Source organism: Erithacus rubecula (assembly GCF_903797595.1).
Source record: "Erithacus rubecula genome assembly, chromosome: 2".
NCBI lineage: Eukaryota > Metazoa > Chordata > Aves > Passeriformes > Muscicapidae > Erithacus > Erithacus rubecula.
The window spans coordinates 107,655,122-107,668,071 of NC_136685.1; positions in this window are offsets into that span (position 1 = coordinate 107,655,122).

The following is a 12,950-nucleotide window of genomic DNA, read 5'->3' on the forward strand; positions in this document are numbered from 1 at the left end:
AAACAGGAGCAGAGCTCAGCTGAGCAGCAACTGGCAGGGGGTGGCTGGTTTTGTTTTGGGTAGGGGTGGGGTACATGACTGAGCCTGAAAGGAGCCCACAGTCAGAATGAGAAGATGGTTCAGAGACTGAACAAGGAGAGCTTTTGTACACCAAAGAACCTGCAGAGTTTCATCTGCTCCCTGGAAATTGTATGGGAGTGCAGCAAACATGCAACAAGAGTTTGAAGAGCTGCTTGGGTTTTAAGGGACACTGAAATCCCAAGAAATTCTATGAGAGCAGCGTGTTTGCTCTGCCTGGTGTATCCCACTGCCATGACCATTACCAAGAGAACACTCTGGGAAGGATTCTCATATAAATCTGTCAATGTTGGAGAAGAATCTAAATCAGCATCACATGCAAAGCTCAGTATCTTCTCAGAAACAGAAAACAAGGAGAAAAGAGAGGGGGGAAAATGGGACTGAGTAAACTTAAGGAAATCAAAAATGCAAGTTCATTCACTTACCCAGGACCACCTGAACAGAGAGCAGTGGGATTATTTTCCTTGGAAGGCTCACAAATGCAAGTTTGTTGTTGAATCCCGTTTCCATGGCTGCAAAGAGTTGCTTGTGTTTTGAATGATCATCCGTGTTTCTAACTTTATAAGTCTCCTAATAAAATATAGAACAGCTGCTGCCCCAGTCAGCTGTTGAGCATATGGAGCCCACCAGGGACAAAGCCCACTGTTAACACAGAGAATTATTTTTAACGCCCTCACATATCTAAACCTCCCCATCATCTCAGCAAAATGGCACAATTCCACACTTCCCAGCTGGGGGAACACCTGCGTCATGCAAAACTGAACTGGGCTGCATCTGCTGCAAAACCCCATTTTATTTCATCTGGCCAGCAGAAAAAAAAGTGATCAGCCTCAGTGAATAGGGCAAAAAGTTAACTGTGTTTTATATCTGGGGAAAAGCAGATGTCTAGTTAAGATGTTTATACAGCAAACATTTCTGTATATATTAGGAGGAAAGAGAGCTGTTTAATAAAACAGGGTTGGGTTAGAGTTGCCAAAGCAAATTTGAAGGGCAGTACAACAGCTTTTGTAATTTTTGCATGGGAAAAGACATAAAATCCTGTTTTATATTGATATTGATCATGTGCATCAAACAAGTAATTTTCTGAGGGACCTCAAAGTTAACACTTTAAAGCTCAACACTTACTGTGTGTATTTGCTCAGCAGAAAAAACTGCAAACATCATGTCACAGAAACCTGACAAGGCAGCAGTGAAGGGACACCCTGGTCTATTCTCTGCTCTCTCACCTTGACACTGGATGAGGGACCAAGACACCCAGCAATGATTCCTGAAGACCAAAACACTGGGCTCAGGTCAGCTCCAGGTTTTCTTTGCAAACACAATCACATTCTCTCTCATGACATAAATTATTCTGCTTTCTGATCCAGAATCCCAGATGCAACATCAGCACTCTGCATCCCTGCTTCCTCACAGAAATGCATCTGGATAATTAATACTTTTAAATGTTAATAATATTTTTGTCATTTCTACATAACCACACAGTACATATATATTCAAACAGGATAAACATTCAAAAGGTGCAGCTCTCAGCTAAGCACTCCAGCAGCTCCTGCCCTGCAAACACACTCTGCTGCACTTCATTGTATTGCTGTAACAAAATATTTTTTTTTTCTCCCCTCAACCTGCAAGACACCCCCTAAAGTTTCTGCAGGTCCAAAAAAACTCCCAAAGCAAAGCCATGGCCCATCCCCATCCATACACCTGAACAAGCACAAAGAAACCTGCCAGGTTTGACAAACCTGCCTGGGTTGACAAAAGCAACATATTTATGCTGTTAAACTATGAAACCATAGCCATGGAAGTTACACAGGCACCTCAAGGTTTAAATCCAGCCAGTGCCACTCCTGAAACATCTGAACCTGTGACCACCTCTGGAGGGTCACATTCTCTTCTTGCACTGGAGTATCTCTGTGCAACATACAGGAATGTTTCCTATACAGAATATATACAACAAACACCCAAGTGGGAAGTCAAAAGAGCAAAAATTCCTGCAGGCGGCATGGAAACTAGGAAAACAAACAAATTTTGGAAGCTGGGAGCAAGGGCTGCAGAGGGGAAGCCAACATACCAAAACAGCAGGGTAAAAGGCATTATTAAAATCAATAAGTCATTCTCTGAGAAGCTGAGGCTGTACATGAACAAGGCAAATGGAAATGTTCCTGAGCTCTGGAAGGTCAGGGGTGAAAATAAACACGGCAGGCCAAAGGAGCAGCTTGCAAATGCCTGCACTGGCAAATCAAAACTCTCCCAATCACAGCAAAAGCAACATCCCAGGAGGCTGATGGGGCCACACCTTAGGGAGACAAGCAAGTCACAGTGATGCCATGGCAAAGGAAATGAAGTGACACTTTCTAGTGCATGCCTGGAGGAGGGATTTGGCACAGCAGCACTGTGCCATGGCTGCTCTTACAGGCAATGTATCAAAGGACCTGCCCTGGAGCAAGAAGTGGATAAAAGAAGGGGAACAGAACATTTTGCTAATGATATCCAGTTGTTCAGGTAAAGATGAGCATCCTCTGGAAAACAGAGCCCTTACAGCACTCTGAATATCAAATAAAACCAAAGGGGATAAATGCAAAGTGATGCTCATGCAGGAAGTGATCCCAGGTTTATTTGAACAGCAAAGGCCTCTGGACTGACCACCAGCTCCCAGGAGAGCAGCAGGGTTATGGCAGACCATGCAAAGAGGAAACCACAACTCCACAGAGCTAATCCAGCACCAGGAATAACTGGGGATCAGAGCAGGGAACAAAGCTGAACCTTTGCACACCTGTGCAAATGCAGCAGAGCATAAACACAGCTTGGAGCTGGAGCCCTGTCCCCCTCCTTCAGCAGCACACTGGGAATGCTAAAGCCCAGAGCAGGCTGAGATTTAAAGCTGGTTTTTGCATAGTTGCTGCCAGCACCAGGTTTGGTGCCCAAATATCACACCCAGCTCAGCAGTGGCCACAATTGCATCAAAGCCAACTCAGCCAGCAGCAGATGTTTGCTAAAAAAGTCACTTTTAAGGCAGAAAAGATTCACTTCTGCCCAGTTTAAAGGCACTGCCTGGGGGAAGGCAGCAGGAACTAGAGCACTGCACAAAGTAGAGTTTCCAGGAAAGCTGTTTCTGCACACACTGATCAGGCATGAATTGATCCTTGGAGTGATTAAAACAGATTTGCATTTGCTGGTTTCAATTTTGCAACCCAGGGTCAGTCCAGAGACTGGCCCCCAATATTTAGTAGGGTTGTTTTGCTTGAGGAGAGCTCTACAAGCTGGCAGAGATAGGCTGAGGAACATGAACCAACACAAGATCTCCCTGCAAGGTCTGAGATTTTGTACTAAAAACCAAATCATGAGGATCAAAAGAGTAACATGAAACTACAATGGGGTCAGGAGATTTCTGCCTCTGCTCTGGTATGCTGAGGAAGAGAGATCTGAATTGTACAGTGAATATCTCCAATTGAACACTGAAATTCCATGGAAAAATCAACCATACCAGGCTGAAAGCTACCCAGTTCTAACTTCAAAAAAAACTTCCCACTTCAAAGCCAACACTTTGCAGGAATACATTTCCTTGCTTGTTTTAAAGTTGGTTGGCCACGTTCTCTGGGGTGACAGAACTTAACAGGCCACAGTGACACTCCTGTAAAGAAAAACTGGAGAGCACCACATTCACATCACAGCAACCAAAGATGCAGCTAAAGCTTTACTCACACATACCCCTACAGGTGTGTGATAGACAAAGAAATGAAGATCCAGTCAGACCCAAATCCACCTGCCTGCAGGTACCCAGGTAATGGAAACACATCTCTAAGCTGGCAGCTTGTTGGCACAAAAGAAAGCATTAAGTCACTATTCATCTTGTCAGATTTTGGTGCTTGTACCTAGGCCAAAATCCCTAAACCAAGCTATTTGCAAATGTGAAGTTCAGTAGCTTGGTATGTTTCTCTTCCCCAGACTGGGATAAGCATTAACCAGCTCAAGAACAGAACAAAATACCCAGAGAAAACTTCCCGATTCTGGTTTTTAGCTTCTATTACTGAATTTACAAGATTATTTTAAATTTGAGCACAGAGTGTTCAAGCAGATTTTGGAGAAGGATGGAACACCCTTAGCCCTTCTTTATTCTTCCTCTTCAATGGGCTTTGGGAAGTAGTGGGGGGAATACTTTCTAGAAATTTAAAATAATCAGCCTGGCCTTGAAAATTAGGCAGTGCTTTCAGGCAGTGGAAGGTATCTGGTGATGAGGGGGTGCTGTCTCACACCACAGCCCCCAGACCCCCTCTGATCAGCTATTTAACCTGGGGTATTTCAACAGCTGTCCCCAGCAGAAGCTTCCTGATGTTGCCTGGAGTCTCCAAAAGGATGTAAAATATTTGTAGCAATCCCCTGAACAAACCCAAGAGGCTTCCTCGAAGCAGAGCCCTCAGCTCTGTTGACTTGCTTTTTTAAAAGGTAATATAAATTCCACTTACTCTGGTTTGTTTTGATGTTGAAAATTGGTCTCCATAGACATGGTTGAAATCATGCCCTGCAGCACTGAGGCTGGAGCCAACAACCACACAGCCCTTTGCCAGTGCAGAGCTCAGGAGGCTTCAGAGGTGGAAATGCCATCCCACCCAGCACAGCAGCACCAGCAGAGGGACAGGGTGTCCCATCCCACAGGGAAAACACACAGCTGTGCCCACCCTGCCACTGGGAGAAGTCTGGGGGATGCTCCCCACATCACCCTCCACCCATTGCTCACACATTTCCTTCACCAGGTACTGACAAGCCTTAAAGAGCACATGGGAAGCCTGAAATCTTCATTTTTGTTAATTTTTAAAGCCCTATTGCCCTGCAGGAACTCCCTCATGCAGCTAGGACCATAGCAGTGTTTGCCAAGCAGAAACTGCAATAAAAAGGAATCAGGGAGAGACAAGCAGGGGGAATATATGGAGAAATGACAAGTTGAGGTTTTTATATGGAAATTTATATCGAGGGTAACATTCCTGTCTAACACAAGCATTTTAATACTTCCGGATGCAAGCCTCCAGCCAAAATCCAGTGAGGTCTGATGCTAGATAGTGTTTAAGCACAGGGATGCTGAACATTCTGCAAGAGCTACAGGTTTGCCCAGTGCCAAAAAAACCATGCAGAGGAACAGAGAAGATTTTAATCTTGCCTCAATAACCTCTCCACACTGTCCCAGCATGGAGCAATGGCAGAGCAGGGACAAGTCCTGAGGCACCAAACTGTCCCAGTGGATTTAAACACAGAGGTGCTGTGGATCTGAACACAGAGGTGCTGCCCAGCCCATCCCCAAAAAACACAGGCAATGGCCTAGATTTAGGACAGCATTATTCCCATGACACTTGTCTTCCCTTCTGCAGCTCCATGGCTGTTTCAGTCACCTCCTGCACCACCCCGAGGTGGTTTTGCAGAGCTCCCCAGCACTGCAAACCCCCAGGCAGCAGGGAGGAATTCCCTGGAAAGCTGGCTCAGGCTGGGATGAAGCACAGGATGGCCTGGTTGAGGGGGATATCAGGCCAAGATCAAAGCAGGAGACGTTGCCCAGGTCAGCAGTGCAGCGAGCGTGAGCCCCACGAGCGATAAAGTGTTCAGAACAGCTTGTGCTCCACAGCTGCCAAGGCCCATTTCTGCTTGGTTTATGCACCATGCCAATTCCTCCCCTATAAGATTAAGCTGCCTCCAGGCAATTTCAACTTACACATCTGATATTTGGAGCATTTGCTATGCTCTGCAGCTCAGGAGCAGGCACAGCCCCTGAGCTGCCACTTCCCCTTTTCACCTCACCTCACCCTTGCAAAGGCACTTGTTCCCATTTAAGGGCTCACACACCTTTTCTGGGATTTTGAGTCAGCAGGGGAATGATATTTTGCTGAAAAGCAGGACAGAGCCACCAGTGCCATAGAGATCAGCATTTCAAGGGCACCAACCTGACAAAAGTGTGCAGGATCTGTTTGCTTGGATATATCCATCATGCTGGGGGAAGAGTTTCCCCCTCTTAAAACTATTCTGAGCTCGTGAAATCCATTAATTAATCACAAATACCAACTCTGGAAACAAATAAATGCTGTTTGAAGCCTAAAATCTCGGTTTCAAGACCATTCTGAGTGGTTCCAAGTTAAAAAAGGCAAATAGCAAATTACAAATATTCGATAATCTTGAAAGTCTCCAAATTCCTTATTTGTTTACTTATCCAACTACACATGAATAATTTTAGTCTAGCACAGGCCTGTTTGGGTGCCAGATCATGTTTGCAAGTCTGCCCTGTGAAAGGCAAATGTACAGCTGAACTTGGATGCTATGCAAGTATCAGCCAGCTATTAGCAGTGATTGCTAAACAATTTCTCCAAATCAATGCCTGTGGCTGTTGCTGTGAGGAAAACAGATACTAAAACACAACTAGTTGTGTATTTATTATTAAAACACCGCATTTATCTCGCTAGAACAGTAACTCTATGGAGATTATTTTTTCCCAGCATTAAATCAAATTTCTGGATGGACAGACCTAAAGGGACACTTGTGTGTATGAGAACCACCTGATCCAGCTCACAAAACACCAGAAAATGTTGCAGCTGCACCTCCAAAACCATTGGTTCAACCATTGAGATGAAACAGTTGTGTAACAGTTATAAAGAAGACCATGGAAAAGCAGGAGAGGAAAGAAACTTCCTGAGGGTTTGGCATAGTTACTATTAGTGATGGCTGAATTCATTTTGCCTCATTTCCAATGCAGTCAGATATTCAAATAAAACATGAACACCATCTGTTTGCCACGATCCAGAGACAACAAGGGTTGGAGACCAGGAATCATGATGAATCAAGATTTTGCCTACCAGATCCAGCCTGGGACCTGTGAGAAAGGCTCTACCTGGAACAAGGGAAAAAAGTTTCCTCTAAATGCAAACCCAATTCTAACTGAATCAGCACTGGATGTGTGGAAAGAATATATTTACAAGGGAAAAGATTTTACAAGAAAATTTTGCAAATGTAATCAATTCCTGCATGGAAAGAGTCTGTGGAACAGCAGGGCAGAAAACACTGGTTTTACAGCAACTGGGGAAGAATGGTTTGCAAAGCCCCTGCACCTCAATCTGTGCTATAATTACACAGCTCGTTAGTTTAATCACTAACGACTCCAGACTCCTCATGATGGAATCAAGAGTGCTGTTTCCCTGATTTGGGAAGCTCTCAGAAAACAAATTTTTTTTAGAAGGTTGGCAAAACTAGGAACATTAAAACTCTATATGCTCAGGAACTGAAGCAAATCAACTAAATAAAACATCCAACAAAAGCACCAAGAAAAAACCCTAGAGCAAACTTAATTGTGATAACTGAGTTTAATGATGTTAAATGGCAAAGCTCATCATAAAAAAATTACAGCTGAAACTTCCCCCCAGTATTACTCAGGGCAGGTTTCACTCCACTTAACTCGGACAGCAGGAACAGGATTCACAATTCATTTAGTCAAGGGAAACCTGTGGGGAGCAGGAGGGCTGAGGAAGCACATCCATAATTAACTCCATTTGGAGGCACAGTTATGATATGAGTGTGCACTAATCCTTCATTTTCCTTCCCTGAGACATCAGTGCTCCTAGATCCGTAGCCAAGAGTTGGATGAGAATCAATCTGTGCAAGCTTTGCTCTGACATTTGCTCAGTGTTAAGGCTACTCTGTCCCAGGCTGGCACACTCAGGGTGTGCCACCCCTCCTTCTGCCAGGGGACACAGGCAGGCTCCCCCCAGGAATTCAGGGATTGCAGCATGGCCATGCCAAGCTCCAAGGCTCAGCTTAGGAAGTGCCATGGGCAGCTTACAGAAGGAAAAGCCCCTTCAGGAAACTTTAATTAACTCCCACCCAGTTACAGGCAGGTGCTGAACAGACCCCAAATTCCCACAAAGGCACCCTCAGCACTATTTCACTGCAATCCTCAAAAGCATTTTCCCTCCTTCACATAACCAGGGCCACTGGTGCTCAGGGCCAGCCCTGGCCAGGGATCCCAGTGCAGAAGCCAACAAACCCCAAACCTTGCAGAGTCAGCCAAGAAATTGGGTTTGATTCCAGCTCAGCCACTCAGGGCCAGAGCCTCACAAACCTCACAGGCTTCCAATTCTTCCCAGGGTTAAAAAGCCAGCCCTGGCCTCAAAATTTTGTGGCACGGCAAATCAAGAGAGGATTTTATTGGCTTTGCCTTAATTTTTTTTTTGCACAGCCTCATTAGAGGTTGTGAATTAGTTGGTGCCCATGAGCATCTTGCACTGTATCCCTGTTTTAGTAGAAATTGCTGTGCAAGTCCAGCCATGTGGCATTGCTCTCAAAAGTATCAGGGTCAGGAAAAAAAGTGAGATTTCTGCTGTTCATGGCAGGGGCAGAATTGCATCTGCTTGAGCATTTCACAAGTAGGAACTACTCAACTGTTGCTTAAAATTGGAAAATAGGTACAATCCTAAAGCAAAAAAGTCACTGAGAGAAAATTCAGCAAAGAACCCACAGTTAATGATACCCTGGCTTTGTGTTTCTATTTGTCTGTTCACACAACCAGTTTTAATATCCTGAAAACACCTAGCAATTCTAAAAAATCATTTATTCAAAGGGGTTTTTTTCAGAACTATGTTGGAACCTCTGAAGCCAGAAAGATAGAGTTCCACCTGTACTGGGAATAATATGCACCTGAAAAATGCACAAAAAATCAGGTTTGGCATGCTCTGAAGAGAACACCTGAAATAAGATCAAGGCCAAGCACACAGTATGAAGTTATGACACAATAAAGTAAATCAAAGGTTGCAGCTGCATCACTGAACTGTTACCAGCTGTGGAGCAAATACCTGTTACTGGGAGCAGCTGCTACTACCCTATAAAAATTTTACATGCTCTGCAAATTTCAGACCCCAAAACAGTTGACTTGAGTTTTAAAAGGCAGATGCCCCTATTAATATAAACAATTACCACTCTTCTCCTAGCTTTACTACCACTGGAATTTTTCAAGCCAGTTGCAACTTGTGCAGGTAACTATATGAATTAAACACCACACTCTGAATTCTTTACTAACTTTTCTTTCAACAAGGTAGCAATGTCTAAGCATAGCTGTAGTAAGTGCTGATGGGATTTATAACTGGGTCCTGACTATAAATCATATTTTTATCAGCCTCAAACTTTTTATTGCTGGTTTCTTCCTTCATTTTACATGTCATATCACCTCTCATCAAGAGGACATATATCAAGGCATAGTTCTTACCACATACCCCCACAAATAATACAACTATTTTCCCAAAGGAAAAAAAAAATAATGTAAGCATTTAGGGATTCCAAGGAGTCATTTTGAGGAAATAAGTACTTGCATTCATGGTAAAATTTGAAGTCTTCATACAAAGGGCTTGACCCAGCCCTGGTGAAACCAGTGGCATTTGTCACAGCAAGAGGATGAAGCCAAACACACTGGAAATGGTCAAGGACATGGCATGGGGTGACAAGCTGCTCCATCATTGGCTCTTAATTTAAGCTTAGACATCCTTTACAAGGCAAGAGGGTGAGAACAGCAAAAAAAAAAAAAAAAAAGCCCATATCAATCACCACATCCACACAGTTCCCAACTCCTATTTATAGTTTTGCTTGGAAATTGAGGAGAAAAATGCAAAGCACCATGCCAAAGGGGAACAGCCATGATCCACAGGACTTTGAGCTGCTGCTTTATTTCAAGTGTTCTGCCCACCACACTCAGCACTGCTGCAAGCCCAGCCTTCATCAACATCCAACTCTGAACAAGATTTCAAAGGCTTTTTCCTGGAGTTTCTCAGAGAGCAAAGATAAAAAGGATTCGGTGCTTTAATGATGGACAAGTTGTGGTCAAGTAAACCTCTCCTGTCTTTCTCCACTATCTGGACCTCTCTGCTTGGCACCTGCAGCAGCTTGGAGGCTCCCAGAGCTTTGTTCTTTGTAAGAGAGGCTCTATGAATCACTGTCTTGCTCTTGCTTCTCTTACTTGGAAATGCCTCTTAAAATTAACACACTCAGTTTTAAAATAGCTCAAGTTATCACTAAATAGCTATTTTTAAATGTCACATCCACAGGTAAGCAATTACAAGCAACATTTCAACTTGGGATTTAAAGAGCTCCAAATTCACCTTTTTTGGACTGATTTTGTGCCATCACCCACCACACCACAGATCAATCCTGCTTTGCCCTTTAATCACTCAAGGAATTCGGGGCCACTATGTATCATAGTTCCCATCATAAGTATTTAAAATTAGAGCTTTGGCTCTTCACAGCCTCTCAGGGTGACACAGAGGAACCCTGAGCAGTGCTCAGCCCTCAAATTGTATTTTTGGAGTGTTTTCTAGACTACAAATAATTTGAACTTGGGCACCCAAAGCCTGACTTGACAGGGAGCAAGCACACAGATCAGGAGCTTTGTGCACCACACATGATGTTCACTTGCATTTTTTACACTGCAGGTCAAAGTCACTTGCAGTGTTAGAAGTGGTGTTAATTCAGTTCAGAAACAAATTTAAACATCAGCCCACACCTGCAGAGTGCTCTTGTATTTAGCTTTGCTCACCTCCTTTGTTAAAGGCACAGCATTGAGTGATCAGAGTTCACAGAAATGCCTGGAAAAGCTTAAGAGTTGCACGTCTAGGTGCTCCTCTGTAACCCATGATTTTAGGGTCTCTTCTGCCCCCTCCACTCCCACTGCACACAAAAAGGGCAGAGCACTGCTCATAGTAAATTCTGTAAAATTTACCTTCTGTGCCACTCACTCACCCATGCAAATTACAGCTTGAAATGAAAACCAAGCTGCTGTTTTCTATTACTCCACAGATATTCAGGGTATCCTTGGAAGTTTCCGAGCGAGCCACGGAGGAGCTGCGTGGGCAGAAGCTGCACCCTGCAGGCAGCGGCGGGGACAGAGCCTGGACCGGCACAGCCCCTGCTCAGCTCTCCGGTGCCACCGCATGGCAGAGATTCTTTTCAGTAAAAACACCAAACCACGAGGGTTAGGGGTTTACTCTGCCCAGAGACTTTCCTGCCAACACGGGCACGGTATTCTCAATTTCTCTACTACAGAAAAGCCAAGGCATGGTGAAGAACCCCGAGAAAAGGGCTAGACTCAGGAACTAAACTGTGATATTTCACACTGCCTTGAAGCAATTGTTAGTCTGTGAGCCAGCTGGGAAAAAAAAAAATGAAGTCTCAGTGTGGTTGCTCATCCCTCTGATTCTCTGGTGAAGCCAGTGTTCCAAGCACAGCTCCTAATTCCTTCCCTGTGTCCAATACCAGGAGCAGCCCCCAGCACATCCCTGACCCTCAGCTCAACAACCCACTGCCAGGGTACATTAACCACTTCAAATAAAGCACTTTCACTTCAAAGACACACTGCAAATACAAGAAGCATTTACAGAATCTCACCTGCTGCAACAAACAGGTCTATGTATTTAGTTAGTAAATATAAACAAACAGAACTCCCACATGGTACCTGTCCCACTCACCTGGAATGTTCCTGGGGAGCTGGTGAAGAGAAAGCAGCTCAGTAAAGAGGTATAAAACACAAAGGTACTGCCTTCAAAGGACAATTTGTTAGAGGGAAGAGTTTCCCTTTCATTAATACCATTTTGCAGCACACATACATAATTATTTCAGCACAATCCAGACTGAGCAAGTGAGCTCAAGTGGCTTTAAGTGCCAAAGAACCCAAATCCACAGCTGCCAGAAACCAGGGCAGCTCTAACTCAGCACCTGCCAAGGACACTGAAAACTCCTGGACAGAAGAATGACAGTCTCTGTTTCCAAGTAACACGGTTGGGTTTCTCTCAGAATACAGAATCACTGCCCACTACCCTGCAGAACTGCCCTTGCCAGCTCAATAACAGGTGTGAGTCCAGTCCCCTGCCCCTGAACACACAATTTCCCACTACAGCCTCTCAGCTTGAGGGGCTGCTCCCACCCTTGGCAGCTGCTGAGCCTCTTTTTAACCTGCCACAGGTTCCAATTGCCCAGGTCTGGGTTTTTCCATCATGTGGAACACCTAAAAGATGGCCTGTGGAGACACATTACATCCCAAACACCAGCAGGAAGGTTTGGTTTAACACATTTTGCTGATTGTAAGGTGCTTTAACTCTCAACTGAAGATAAGAAATAGGACAAAAGAACATAAGAAAACATGAAGGAGTTAGTGCCAGTAGTTCAAGGAGCTTATCTTTTCTTTAGCATTATGCTTGTGTTATCTCCTACCACATGGAAGGGGGAAAAAAAAAAAAAAAAAGGCAAACTTTCCTGAAGTCCTTTACTAAGTTTCAACTTCACAGCAATAAAAAACAGGACTCAAACTGTTTTAAATTTTGTCCCTCAAAAGAAAAAAAAAAAGATGACATTTTATGTGTACATTACACTGTGGGGTGCAACACACTGGTTTCATACACACATGTACATTGAGTACTAACATATCCAAATAAAATCTTCTAGAAAATAAAAGTTTGCTCTGACAATTACTCAGCCCTCTACCTTACTTGCTCCTTGCAGAGTCCAAAAATAAAATTTTAAAAAGCTCAACACACCCAGCTCACTTTAGAAACCACAGCACTGGTTTGGGAAAGGGGATTTGCATCTTCAACTCTTTCTCATTTGTTCAAGCAGTCCTATAAGAGGAATGATTGTAGAAAACTGACTTACTTAGCAGGAGAGAATGGCTTGGGATGAGCACAGGCTTCAGTTTACTCTCACACATCTTCTGTTTGAATCCACCTTCCATTCCAGGGCACAGGGAATGCTGCATTTCACACCTCCTGCCCAGGGAGCAGAGCAGCACAGAGCCCTCAAAAACCTGGGAGAGGGAGAAAAGAGGAAGGGTGGTGCTGTCCTAAAATAGGATGAGATACAGGTGCCCCAAC